Below are 14263 nucleotides of genomic sequence, written 5' to 3'. Positions count from 1 at the left end.
ATAGACAACGCTTTTTACGAAGCATTGTCTTTGACCTGTAAAAATCACTAATAGACAACGGGTTTTAGAAAAGCGTTGTCTATTAATAAGAAAATAATGAAATAAACAATGCTTTTCACTAAAAACGTTGTTAAAAAAAAATAGACAACGCTTTTTACAAAAAACGTTGTTGTTTAAGTGTTGTAGAATCCCAATTTTCTTGTAGTGTGTCTATACAGTCTCATCTTTAGCTATTCATGTTTTGTAATTGTATACATGTGTATGGTATGTACTAAAGAATTATCATTGTGGCTATTCATATTTTGTAGTAGTACACACGTGTATAGTATGTATCATAGGAGTTTTATTTTAACTATTCATATGCCATAGATAGTATACACAAGTGTGGTGTGTATTATAGGTGTTTCTATTTGACTATATATGTTGTTTAGTAGACATCTGTTGAATTCTTACATATATGTATGTATGATTGCTATATTTTACTATTGGATATACTGGTGATATTGTTACATGGTGATAACTATAACTATTGTTGGTGAAAGGTGCACCAGAATCAAACCTGAGTTTTGATGTTGTCAAAGGTTCAAGTTAAGTCTTGTTATGATTTAATGATTTGGCTAAGTATGCAGGTTATTTACTCAATCGAGAAAGCCCTAGTCACGGCCAGACAATAAAGTCCTAACAGGTCTGGAGGACCTTGTTGGTGCAATATCCCTTAGGTCAAGATTGACTGAGTTGACCAAGCTTGAGTCTTGGTCATAGTTTCGATGTTTGACAATACATGGACAATGCAGGTGCAGTTGTTTCATGTGGGGAGATTCTGATCAGGGACTGATCAGTGTGGATGAAGAAGAGTCAAGTAGGTTACCTGACTGGGAAGTCCTAACTGGAAGGTTAGGCAGATAGAAAGCCCTAGTGAGTGAAGCTAGGCAGATGGAAAGCCCTAGTGAGTGAAGCTAGGCAGATGGAAAGTCCTGGTGAGTGAAGCTAGGCAGATGGAAAACCCTAGTGAGTGAAGCTAGGTGAAAGTCCTGGTGAGTGAAGCCAAGTAGATGGAAAACCCTAGTGAGTGAAGCTAGGTGAAAGTCCTGGTGAGTGAAGCCAGGCAAGGGAAAATCCAGATGGATCAAGGATGATCGGATATCTAGTGTTGGGAAGTCTAAGTAGGTCAAAGGATTGACTGGATACTTGGCACGAGAAAATCCAGATGGGTCAAGGTTGACCAGACATCTGGTGGAAGTCCAAGTAGGTCAAGGGAGTGACCGGATACTTGGCATGAAGAGAAAAGTCCAAGTGGGTCAAAGGGATTGACCGGACACTTGGTGGGGAGTCCTGGCAGGTCAAGGGATGACCAGATGCTAGGCATAATGTACTAACAGGTCAAGGTTGACCGGATGTTGGTTTGAGAGGTTTGGGATTTGGTTTTGGGCAAAAACCAAGAGCTGGATCGATTAGTGGATCGATCCAGGCTTTTCCCAGCGAACAGAAAGCCTCTGGATCGATCAGTGGATCGATCCAGAGGTCCCAATCGATTAGTGGATCGATTGGGACGCTGCTGCTTCGCGCGATAAGCGCTGGATCGATCCGTGGATCGATCCAGGCATTTTTCCAAGAGCACAGAGGCGCTCTGGATTGATCCGTTGATCGATCCAAAGCCTCCCCGATCGATTGGGAATTTTCCAATCGATCGGGATCCGACCGTTAGCGTCGATTTAAGCCGCAGGCGTTCATTTCCTTCGGCATCGCTTCCACGACAAAGCTCAGATCTTCGCCAGCTCCTCCACAGCGCTCTCAAAGCTCAGATCGCCAGTTCTTGAAGGATCTTGGAGGTTTTCCAAGTCAAGAGGCAGATCAAAGACAAGAAGAGAAGCTAGGGTTAGGGTTTTCTGTACTCATTGTAAGCTTTGCGCTTGTATTTTGTTTCCCTTTCCTTCTTCTTGTATTGAGAGTCTTGTAGGGCTTCTCCGCCTTCGGTAGTTACCGAAAAGGAGGGTTTTATTAGTGGAGGGTGCGTGAGTAGGTGTGGATCCTTGGACTAGTCATCTCTTGTGAGGTGGATACCAAGTAAACCAACCTTGTTAGCGTTGTGTGGTTTGTTTCTTGTATTTCCGCTGCACATCTTTGAAGAAACCAACAACGACGAGTACCTAGCACGTGATGAGCTATTCACCCCCCCCCCCCTCTAGCTACTTTTTGGTCCCAACAAGTGGTATCAGAGCGAGGTCGCTCTTCACCGGAATCATCGCCGGAAGGGTCAAGCATAACAAGAAGAGCTAGAGGGTGAAGAAGTTGAAGCAAAATTGTTAAAGTCAAAGAAATTCAAAAGCTCAACTTCTACAATGGAATTCTGAGATGGGCTCGGATTCGACACGAGGGTGGCTCCACCATACACTTCCACGAGCTTCGATTCTTGGAAATCAAGAATCGAAAATTTTCTTATGATGGAGATAGAGCAATGGTTTGCTCTTATGGAAGGCTTCAAGACTCCAACAAACTCAAAGGGCAAAGTTCTCAAGAGGAGCAAGTGGAGCCAAGAGCAAGTCCAAAGGTGCGAGGCCAATGACAAAGTGACCAAGCTTTTGGTCAATTTATTGCCAAGCACCATCCTTTGCAAAATTGGAGAATTTGAAGATGCAAAGGAATTATGGAGTAAATTGGCCAAGCTTCATGAAGAGATCCCCTCCACTGTACAAGAGCAAGAAGAATCCAGAGAGGGTGACTCTTTGGAGCAAGACCAAGAGGAGGACTCTGAGGTTGAGAGATGCTCAACCTCCGAAGAAGAAGTCCAAGAAGAATCTTCTTCTTCAAGGGAGTGCAATGAAGAGAACAAGGAGGGAGCATACTCCTTGTCCCATGTACAAGATGATGAAGCCTCCACCTCTAGGATTGAGGGGGAGTGTAGATCAATGAACCCGGAGCAAAGAGGCCTCCACATCCGAGTCAAGTGAAGAAGAAGAAGATGGTGCCACCTCCAAAATTCAAGAAATATCAAATGGAGGAGCAAGTGCCATCCCTATACAAGAAGGTATAAATGTTTCAATTAAAAATAAAAATCATATAATATGTTTTGAGTGTAGGGAAAGTGGGCATTACAAGAGCAAGTGTCCCAACTTGGCCAAGAAGAAGGGTCAAGTGACACAAAAGGGCAAGGAGAAGCCCAAGGAGACCACCCCCGGGACAAAGAAGAGCAAGGAGCACATTGTGTGTTTCTTGTGTCAACAAAAAGGGCATTACCGAAGTCAATGCCCCAAGGGGAAGAAGATGGTCAAGGCTCAAGGAGGCACTAGTCAAGGGGGAGCCTCCAAGGTAAAGAAGAAGGTAACATTTATTGAGCCTACCCCTTTACATTATGGTAAAAAGCATGATAGTTCTAATTTTTATCGTTTTAATGCAATTTACCATAAGAATAGAAAGCATGAGGGCATTAAGGAAAAGCATGTGGCCCTACATGTCAAGACTACCACACCTAGGATTAGGAAGATAGATAAAAACCTAGGCAATCACACTAAGGACCATAGTTATAAGTCTAGAAAAAAAAATGCTCATAGGTGTAATGAAAAATCAAAATCTAAGGATTTAATGATAGAAAATCAAGTCTTGAGGTCAAGACTTGATAAAATGGAAAAGACCCTAAAAAAGATGGAAAATATCCTAAAAGGGCAAAATGAGCATAGCCTAGGTCTAGGAGCACAAAGGTCATCTAATGACCATAGAGGTTTGGGATACAAACCCAAGGCTAAGAAGGATGTGCCCTCTTACCATAGAGTTCCATATAGTTATGGAACCAACCCTAGGTCTAGTGGTCAAGTCAAGAATACTAGGGAAGTCATCCCTAAGAGTATTTTTGCAATAAATGTGACTAAGACTTCTAAGAAGTCTAAGAAAGTCACAAACAAGCTCACAAGGGAGGCTATCCCTAATGAGTACCTAGAGCATCCAAGGAGCACCAATAGGTGTTGGGTTCCTAGGAGCATCTTCTCTACCCCATAGATGGGTTAGAGAGTGTCAATTCCGATTAGAAGGGTAGTTAACCCAACTTAGAGGAAATTGACACTCAAGGAGCATTTTTAAGGTTTTTGTTAACTTTTGAAAATGAAATGGAATTATTATTTACTCCTTGAAAGAGTAAAATGTGCCTAATGGTGAAAAATTGATTTTATCTTAAAATGACATAAATTGGGAAAACCTAGAGAAATACCAAGTTGGGATTTTGGTATTCTCTTAGAAATTTAAGGCAATCCGGACCTTGATTTATGTGATTACTTTTGAGGAAAAATGGAATATGCCAACATTTGAGGATATGCTTAATTTTTAAGTGGCATAAACAAATCAAGAGAAATAGAAATATCAATTTAGGTTTTGGCATTTCTTTGAAGCATTTAGGGCAATCTAGGTTTAACGTTTTAAGTTAAAACAAGTGGTATATTTTGAATTAGCTAAGTGGTTAAGGATACTTAGATAATTAATCTAGGTATATTTTATTTATGCAAAATCTTGCCATGATTGTTTGCCCATTATATGTCATGACATCATATTTAGTTTTGTATTTTGCATTCATTTCTTTATTATGAAAAATACAAAAATACCATGTCATGTCATACATACATCATGTAGTTATAGGAATTTTTCTTTTGAAAGCTATTTTATTTTGATGTATGTCATAACATTATCATGCATTATGTTTATTTCCTTAAAATTAAGGACAAATGTTTTTACCAACAAGTGGTATAAACAAATGACATTTATGTACAAGTTATACCGACAAGTGGTATTTATACACAAGTGAAATCAACAAGTAACATCCTTGGTGGATGTTCACCACTCAAAATGCCTAGATAGATATGCATGATCCCTAAATTAGAGCAAAACCAAAATTTACATCTCACAAAGACCTATAAGATGACTTGTATGTGTTTTAGTGTACAATAGATACAAGTGAGATGTTAGGATGATGAACAAAACTCAACATGTTGATTTAGTTCATTTCTTTGAGTTTTAAGTTCATCAAAACACATAATTATGTGTTTTCCCATCATTGGGAAAGCTAATGTACAAGTCATGTGTATTAATCCCAAGGAACATGGTGGGATATTGGTTTTGAAAATATTTTTAAAATAATTTTGGAAAACTTTGGTGAAGGCTATCTTTTGATAGTAATCACCATTGAATAGTTAGACATAAACTTAAAGAAAACACTAAAGTTTTTGCAAGTTCTCAAGTTTGTGTCAATCTTTGAAAATATGATGTATTTTCATAGAAAACTATTTTTCCATGATAAAGTATGCCCTAAATAATGTCTACACGAAATTTCATGATTTTTGGATTTTTGTAGAATTTTCTAGGGGTTTTTGAAGTTGGCTGAATTTGAAATTCAGCAACTATCAAAGCTCCGATCGATCCATGGATCGATTGGAGTGTCTGAATCGATCAGTGGATCAATTCAGAAGGCAATTCTCGCGAGCAGAAGCTCGCTGGATCGATCAACCGATCGATTTACACATGTTGAATCGATCAGTGGATCGATTCAGCTAGGTTCAATCGATTGGAATTCAACTCCAATCGATCCAGGATGCTGATTTTGGCTGAGAAAGCTTGATTTCAGCATTTTGAACCTTGTTTAGTCAATGTAATCATTCCAAACCCCTCAAAATATATTTGTATATATAAAAAGGGTGTTGTCATATTGAAAACAAGGATGTATTGATTAAGGAAAACTAAATTGAAGTTTAGGTTGAGGTTTGTTTCAAATTTTAAACATTTGAACCTCAAAACTTCTAAATTTGGGTTTCCTAAAGGTTTAGGGATACCAAGTCATTGTTGGTGCAATGACAGAAGTTATCACCATGTCTTTAGGGGGAGGGACTCTTTAAAGACATGAAAATTATTTTTCATGAACCTTGGAGGGTGGTTAATCTTCTTTAGAGAAAATGCTCATGAATGAGCATTTGAACTTGAAATGGGGAGTGGATATCCTCATTATTTCAAGTGGTTGAAAAATGCTCAAGGTTGGGCATTTTTTTACATTGCGGAAGAATGTAGGGAAAATGAAGGGTATGGGACCTTCATTATGATGTTGATTACAACCTTGAGAAACTCTTCAGGGGGAGAGTTTCAAAAGGGATAAAGGTTCAACGAGTGCAGTTGTAACCAATGATGAGTATCTCTTCAGGGGGAGAGATAGTGTTTGTTTGATGTGTGCCAATAGGGGGAGAATGTGTGGTTTAAGTTAGGCATTCACTACCTATGGGGGAGGTCATAGGGGGAGAATGAAGAGAACCAACATTCATACTTTGCCATGAAGAGAGTTAAGGCTATGGGATTAGCTTAACTTAGAGTGGTCCCAACTTAAAGGTATTGTCAAACATCAAAAAGGGGGAGATTGTTGGTGCAATATCCCTTAGGTCAAGATTGACTGAGTTGACCAAGCTTGAGTCTTGGTCATAGTTTCAATGTTTGACAATACATAGACAATGCAGGTGCAGTTGTTTCATGTGAGGAGATTCTGATCAGGGACTGATCAGTGTGGATGAAGAAGAGTCAAGTAGGTTACCTGACTGGGAAGTCCTAACTGGAAGGTTAGGTAGATGGAAAGCCCTAGTGAGTGAAGCTAGGCAGATGGAAAGCCCTAGTGAGTGAAGCTAGGCAGATGGAAAACCCTAGTGAGTGAAGCTAGGTGAAAGTCCTGGTGAGTGAAGCCAGGCAGATGGAAAACCCTACTGAGTGAAGCTAGGTGAAAGTCCTGGTGAGTGAAGCCAGGCAAGGGAAAATCCAGATGGATCAAGGATGATCGGACATCTAGTGTTGGGAAGTCCAAGTAGGTTAAAGGATTGACTGGATACTTGGCACGAGGAAATCCAGATGGGTCAAGGTTGACCAGACATCTGGTGGAAGTCCAAGTAGGTCAAGGGAGTGACCGGATACTTGGCATGAAGAGAAAAGTTCAAGTGGGTCAAAGGGATTGATCGGACATTTGGTGGGGAGTCCTGGCAGGTCAAGGGAGTGACCAGATGCTAGGCATGATGTACTAACAGGTCAAGGTTGACCGGATGTTGGTTTGAGAGGTTTGGGACTTGGTTTTGGGCAAAAACCAGGAGCTGGATCGATCAGTGGATCGATCTAGGTTTTTCCCAGCGAACAGAAAGCCTCTGGATCGATCAGTGGATAGATCCAGAGGTCCCAATCGATCAGTGGATCGATTGGGATGCTGCTGCTTCGCGCGATAAGAGCTGGATCGATCCGTGGATCGATCCAGGCGTTTTTCCAAGAGCACAGAGGCGCTCTGGATCGATCCGTGGATCGATCCAAAGCCTCCCCGATCGATTGGGAGTTTTCCAATCGATCGGGATCCGACCGTTAGCGTCGATTTAAGCCGCAGGCGTTCATTTCCTTCGGCATCGCTTCCACGACAAAGCTCAGATCTTCGCCAGCTCCTCCACAGCGCTCTCAAAGCTCAGATCGCCAGTTCTTGAAGGATCTTGGAGGTTTTCCAAGTCAAGAGGCGGATCAAAGACAAGAAGAGAAGCTAGGGTTAGGGTTTTCTGTACTCATTGTAAGCTTTGCGCTTGTATTTTGTTTCCCTTTCCTTCTTCTTGTATTGAGAGTCTTGTAGGGATTCTCCGCCTTCGGTAGTTACCGAAAAGAAGGGTTTTATTAGTGGAGGGTGCGTGAGTAGGTGTGGATCCTTGGACTAGTCATCTCTTGTGAGGTGGATACCAAGTAAACCAACCTTGTTAGCGTTGTGTGGTTTGTTTCTTGTATTTCCGCTGCACATCTTTGAAGAAACCAACAACGACGAGTACCTAGCACGCGACGAGCTATTCACCCCCCTCTAGCTACTTTTCGGTCCCAACAGACCTAACGTTTGACAAGTAGGTTGAGGTAAATAACTGGAGGAGCGACAATGAGGTCGGGTTCCTGAAGGGAACAACCTAAGGTCGCTGATCCAACTGAAGAAATCGGGAAAGTTTCCAAGTTTAGATCAAGACAGTCCTAACTGTTATACTCATGCATATTACTACTCATGTATTATAACTGTGCTAACTTTGTTTTGCAGGAATATTATTGTTATATCGAACTAACTTTGTGTTGCAGAATCATATGACCCGTTGGACTTCAAATGATCATAACTTTTGACTCAGAACTCAGAATCAGGCTCTGTCAGCGGCCACGCGTTCAGCACTCAGAAACCTTCAATTTACCAAGGGTTCAGTCAACTGAACAAGAGATTCAGTCAACCGATCAAGGCATTTCATCAACCAAAAAAAGGTTCGGTCGACTAAACAGGTAAATTTGGCAAAACAGTTCAGGCTCGCAAACATGGTATCACAGCATGATCGGTCGATCGAAAATGAGGTTCGATCGATCGAACAATAAAATCATTAATGGAGCATTAAGAGCAGATCTCGACGAACACGGAAGGTCACTGTTCAGTCGACCGAACAACGGGATCGGTCGACCGAACCATTAAATATCAGTTAATGCAAAAGATCGAGCCAGCGTCAAACTCCAGCCAGGAAGGAAGGGAGCGGGTTCGGTTGACCGAACATAGGGATCGGTCGACCGAACAACAATGACACTTATAAAAGGAGCTCGAGGTCTGAGGCTCAGAATACTCTCTGATCAATAAAAGTTCTGTTCTACAAGCAAACCGTGCTACAAGCCTTCATCAACTCAGCAAGCCACACTATCCAGGAGTGTCGACCAAAGCTTCAACTGCATTTACTTGTCGGTATATTTTTATATAAGCTTGCATTGTAATTCACTTAAGCAAGATAGTAGGGTTGTTACTATCTTGCTCATTTGTATGATCTGCTTTTTTCCGAGGATCGGAAAGAAGGGTTATAGTGATTTGTCTATTGATGCGATCAAGTATCGCGGGCCTTCGAGTAGGAGTCGAGCTAAGCTCCGAACGAAGTAAATGAACTTGCCTCTTTCTATTTTCCGCTGCACAACTCTGATTTTAAAAGGATAAAGAAAAGATTTAAAACCGCGATATTCACCCCCCCCTCTATCGCACTAATTCAATCTATCAACTATGTCATGATTATATGCATTTTACACATCATTGCATTGTATGCATGCTATCAACGGTTGTCGCTTTTGCAGTTGAGAGAGTCATCAGTCATATTATCTACCCACTCGACCACTCAGGGATACTAATAGTTAGAGTTACGTACAACTTGTCATGTCATGCCACTCACTATTTGGGTAGTGGTAGCAAAGTTGTATGCAGACAATGATCTCCTTGTTATGTACTCAGATAGCTATTTTGCATCATGTCCGACCGACCACTTAGATATAGTGATAGTTGGAGTCGTGTATAGTTGTCATAATCTTGCCGACTCGATCACACAGATGTCATAGTAACTGGAGTGGTGTGTAGGAGTGATACATACATATTCATATGCATGTGGTGTGTGTTGCATTTGATAGAGACACTATTGCATATGTCTGTGATATGATACATATGTTTGAGGTATGAATGTTGTATATGTTTAACATTGTCATACATGTTATATGCCATTATATGTGGCTACGAGTAGTTTCATTGCAGATCCTCAATTATTACTGAGCATTATGTAGGACCGTAAATATGCTAGAGGGGGTGAATAGCGTTCGTCGAAAATCGTGAGTTAACACAGCGGAAAAGGAAAACAAAAAAAAATAACACTAACAGTGCCAAGTTTTACTTGGTTCGGAGCTTCTGATGATTCATAATCCAAAGCCCGCGATCGTCAATCACTTTCATTGGGGAATCACTATCAGTTCGTAAATGGATTACAAAAATTTAGTACAAGAACTGAAAATAAAACTATTACCGACAAACAGAAAGGAAATAGAAAAAGTCTTCGTTCTTCATTCTTCGAACTTCGGAGTAGCCTTTCAGTGTCGTCGGAGTCTTTTCGGAGCAGCACTTGGATATAAAAGTTGTAGCAAATGATCTTTTGAAGCTGTTGGTTGAGGACTCTTATATAGGCCCAGTCCGGGGGCCGAGACTGTTGATGTGGGTTTGGCCAGTCATCGCGCTCCAACTCAACTTCTCGATAACTTTTTTGGTCGGGACGCCTGGACCGCCAGGATGCTTGGGCACCCGCCCGAGCGTACCTGGTTCGGGCACCCGTACCACTTTTGAGTGCCTAGACCAGCTCCGGGAGCTTGGATACCCTTTTTTTCAACCTTTTTTCCTATAAAAAAAGAGTTAGTCCTGTGCAACAAAAATATATTTATCCTGTAAAACAAAGTTAGCACAATTTAGCAGGATAGTAGTAGTAATTAGATCTTGTCTCTCCGATACTAGGATCTAGTCAAGGTTTGAATTTAGGTTTCCCAAATGGACTTAAGTTGGACTGATGCCTACAGTTCCCTCAACCGGGAACATGTCCTCACTAGATATTTCCTCCAATTGCTTACTTGCACTTACCAATTGCAGTCGCTTGACTTGCCTTTGACCCACCAGATTTTTTCGCCAATTGTCAAGTCCAACCGACCCAACTGCACTTTGGCCAATTGTCAGATCCCGTAGACCCAACCAGACTTCCCACCAGATATCGGGTCCCACAGACCTATCTGGACTTTGCATTATACTATCAGGTTCCACGAACGTAGTTGAATTTCAACCTAGTGTATGGTCATTCAGACCAGTCAATTTCTGCATACTTAGTAGAAATGTTAGACAAACACATATCTAACTTTAATCTATTTGTCATAGATCAAAACCTGATTATCAGTGCAACCTGCACCAATAATCTCTTCCTTTTTAATGTAATGACAATCTGAGTTAGAAAAAAAAATATAATTAAGCAAGCATAGAGTTAAATTGAGTAAAGCGAGTTAATTTTTCTAACCCAACCCGTTATTCTTCCTCTTTGACATACATCAAATAAATAATGTCATGCATCAAGTAGAAATAATAGCAATTCAATCAAGGAGTTGATCTATTTACCAAGCTAAAGCTAGTTTTTGAAAACTTAAATAAAGTTTTAGCAAACTAAACTTTGCAAACTTAGTTTTTTAAGTAAGTTTTCAAATAATGATTTCACGTTTCTAAATAGTATTTTCGAAAACGAGTTTTTGAAAATAATAAATGTTACAAAGATACATTGTTTTCGGAAAAAAAAACTTTATTGTAGGGAGGAGTAAATGAAAAAAATTTCAAAGTAACTTTGAAAGATTTCAAAATTTATAAAAGATTTTCAAAATAATTAAGAAAAATTTGAAAGGAATTTTCAAAAACAAAGCATTTTGTAAATGATTTAAAAAAAATAAAAATAAAACATTTTACAAAGATAGATTTTTTATACCTGGTCCGAGCGCCCGGGCACACCTGGTCTGGGATCTCGGACTCACCTGGTCCGGGAGCCCGAAGTACGGGGCGCCCGGACACCCTTTTTTCCAACCTTCTTCCCTGTAAAAAAGAATTAGTCCTGGGTAACAAAAATATGTTTATCTTACAAAACAAAGTTAGTACAATTCAGGAGGATAGTAGTAGTAATTAAATTCTATTTCCCTGAGACCAGGATCTAGTCAAGGTCTCAAATTACGTTTCCCAAATGAATATAAGTTGGACCGACGCCTACAGCTCCCTCTGTTGGATGCTACTCGGAAAGCCTAATGGTTCCACTGTACAAAAATTTTGTACAAATGTCTGAACCTTTCCTAGCTACCATGTGTTCTTTTAAATTAAACTTGGATCGCCTGCGGAACTTAACACGTTTGATCCCAAGTTTAACTTATATATTCTTTTAGGTTTAGACTTGGATCTCCTGCGAAAATTAACACGTTCAATCTGTTGGTGCGGTTAGCACTAACGGTCTAACTCAGGTTTTGATGAATGACAAATCAGGTTAAGTTAGGTGTGTTGTTGTCTGACACCTTTATCAAGTGTGCAGGAAAAGTCCAGCTAGGTCGACGGGCTGACCGGATAGCTGGCGAGAAGTCCAGCTAGGTCGACGGGCTGACCGGATAGCTGGCGAGAAGTCCAAGCGGGTCGACGGGCTGACCGGACGCTTGGCGAGAAGTCCAGACGGGTCGACGGGCTGACCGGACGTCTGGCAGGTAAGTGAGGTAAGTCACTGGAGGGGAGTGACTGCGAGGACGCGTTCCCGGGTAGGGAACATTAGGCGTCGATCCGGCTTAGATCCATTTCGGATGTCTAAGTCGAGATCGTGACTAGATTCCGGTCTCGGAAAGACGGAATCTAAGTCATACTTTGCTCATCTATAAAACTGTGCTAACATTCTTTTGCTGCAGGGTACATTTGCCTCGGACTAACCTTTTCTTGCAGGAGAAGGACTTTCTGGAGAAGAGGGGTCCGGGCGCCCGGAGGGGATCCGGGCGCCCGGAGGGGATCCGAGCGCCCGGAGGTCCGGGCGCCCAGAAGGGATCCGGGCGCCCGGAAGGCAAATTTCATCCAGCCGAGTCGTCGCCACGTGGAGCATCATGGTTTGTGCAGCTACGTCACATTCCAGGCGCCCGGAAGGGATTCAGGCGCCGGAACGACATATAAAAGAAGCCCCAGCAGGAGCTTCAATAGAGATCAATTATCACTGAGAACTCTTCGACGCTAACAAAGCTCCGACAAAGTGCTTCTTCGTTTTTGGTTAATTTTCTTGTCGGTATTACTTTGTTTCATTAAGCATTTCTGTATTCATTTTGTAATTATATTCAATTGCTAGTGATTGCCCAACGAAAGTGGTCAAGGACCACGGGCCTTGAGTAGGAGTCGTCACTCCGAACGAAGTAAAAACAACTGTGTCTACTTTACTTTTCCGTTGCGCTAATACTCTATATTTTGAATCGATATTCACCTATCGAACCTATCGGTCTTACAAGTGGTATCAGAGCGGGTACCGCTCTGATTTGGTGCAACCACCAATCAGACAGGGGGTGAAATAATTTTTAATTCCAAACTGATATTATTATCTTTTTGGAAGATTTTTTTCGTTACACTTAGAGTTTCTATTTTTTACCGCACTGCTAATCCAAGACGAAGTCTTGGAATTTTTTTCTAGTTAATTTAGTGTGTGCGGGATAAGATGTCTCAACAAGAAGGCTTCAGCACAGTTCGTCCTCCCTATTCAACGGGGATGATTTTTCGTACTGGAAGAGAAGAATGGAGGTCTACATGAAGACAGACTACGACCAATGGATGAGCGTCACAAAGGCTTATAAAATTCCAGTAGACAACTCCGGGAAAATAATAGACCCTGAAGAATGGACAAATGATTTAAAGAAAAAGGCATCAATGGAGAACAAAGCCATCAACACTCTACACTGCGGACTAACACGAGAAGAACTGAACCGGGTCGGACCGCATGAAAACGCTAAGGAGCTCTGGGATAAACCGATCGAGCTGCACGAAGGCGAAGGTAACAAAAAGAGATTTGCTGTTAAATAAAATTTTTAATATAAAAATGCAGGAAGGAGAAACGGCAAGTCAGCTCCACGCGAGAATCAAAGATATCCTCAACGGTCTCCACGCGATAGGACACCAAATGGAGAACCGAGACTTAATAAGGTACGCGTTAAATGCTTTTCCGCGAAATAATTTGTGGGCATCAATTGTAGATGCTTACAAAATTTCAAAAAATCTATCTAAATTAAAATTGGATGAACTCTTTTGTGAATTAGAACTTCATGAGCAAACTAACGCCGGGGTCGAGAAAGGTGTAGCTTTAATTGCAGGTTCCTCTAAAGAAAAGAAGAACAAGCCCGAATCTGAAGAAGATTCCGATCAAGACTCTGAGGACGAAGAACACCTGGTGAACCTGGTAAGGAAGATGTTCACCAGGAAAAAGAGAAGCTTCAACAAACAGGATCTTCAGAAGATCAGTTCGCCAGCCGACTCAAGAAATGTCACATGTTTCGGGTGTAACAAAAAGGGGCACTACAAGAACGAATGCCCAAGATTGAAACTTGACAAACCAAAGTCAACAAAGAAGAAAGCCCTCAAAGCAACATGGGACGATTCCTCCTCCGACGAATCGGAGGGAGAAAGGCAAAACACCAAAGTCACCTCGCGAAGCTGAAACGGAAGACGAATCAGAGGAATCGGAAGACGGGTCCGAACCCGAATCGAGCCACGAGTCCGCACTCGTTTCCGAAGGTTCCGAAGAGGTATACCGAAACTTAAATCATAAATTCTTTAGAATTATCTCGTGTTTAAATAAAAAATTAGTTAAATTGGAAAATGAAAATAAATCGCTTCTTGAGGAAAATCAAAACCTCAAGGAACAATTAAAAAATTCGAATCCAACTCAAGACC

The sequence above is a fragment of the Zingiber officinale genome, chromosome 11B, assembly GCF_018446385.1.
Source record: "Zingiber officinale cultivar Zhangliang chromosome 11B, Zo_v1.1, whole genome shotgun sequence".
NCBI lineage: Eukaryota > Viridiplantae > Streptophyta > Magnoliopsida > Zingiberales > Zingiberaceae > Zingiber > Zingiber officinale.
Note: the sequence above shows the minus strand (reverse complement) of the source record.